This window comes from Elephantulus edwardii, unplaced genomic scaffold, assembly GCF_000299155.1.
Source record: "Elephantulus edwardii isolate Elephantulus edwardi_28Jun2011 unplaced genomic scaffold, EleEdw1.0 scaffold00286, whole genome shotgun sequence".
Lineage (NCBI taxonomy): Eukaryota > Metazoa > Chordata > Mammalia > Macroscelidea > Macroscelididae > Elephantulus > Elephantulus edwardii.
The window spans coordinates 600989-601806 of record NW_006400036.1 but is presented as its reverse complement, the minus strand read 5'-3'; positions in this window follow the sequence as shown (position 1 = coordinate 601806).

Here is an 818-nt window from a genome sequence, read left to right as displayed (position 1 = left end):
TCCCTTTTTACCCTACTGGAGAAGTTTTTGGATGTGCATAGGGATTTGAGTCTTAGAAGATCCCATTCATCTATGTTATCTTCTCCTGGTTGTATCTCTTATTCGGATAATTTGTGTGTTTTTCTTCTTTTCTTCTGTTAGTTTTGCTAGTTGTTTGTTGATTTTATTAACCTGTCAAAGAACCAACTCTTAGTTGGTTTCAATTATTTTTTGGTTTTCTATTTCATTTATTTCTGCTCTTAAGTTTTATAATTTGAGGTATTTTTAGAGGGTGTCAGGTTTTCTTGCTGTTCTTTACAATTTGTTGAAGATGTTGATTAGAGAGATAATGGTCATTTTTCCTGCCTTTTGATGTGTTTGCCTATTGCTATAAATTGACCTCTGATTATTGCTTTAGCTCTTTCCCAGAGGTTTTCATAAGTGGTATTTTCATTGTCATTTGTTTCAAGAAACTTTTTAATTTCATTTTTTATTTCTTCTGATACCCAGTCATGTTCTAGCAAGGTGTTGTTCAGCTTTCAAATATATGGGGGTTTTCCCCTCTTTTATCTTGTTATTAATTTCTAATTTTGTAGTGTTGTCATCTGAGAAAATGCCTTGTTTTATTTCTATGTTTTTTAATTTATTGATGCTTGCCTTGTGACCTAAAATGTGATCTATTTTGGATAATTTTCCATTGCACAGTGGAAAAGAGGCATTCTGTGCTTTTTTTTGGGTGCATTAGCCAAGAAAATCCTATCTACACACCAGTTCTACAGGATGCATCACCTTTGATCGGGAAACATTACGACTAAACTTCAGAGACACTGATCCCAACA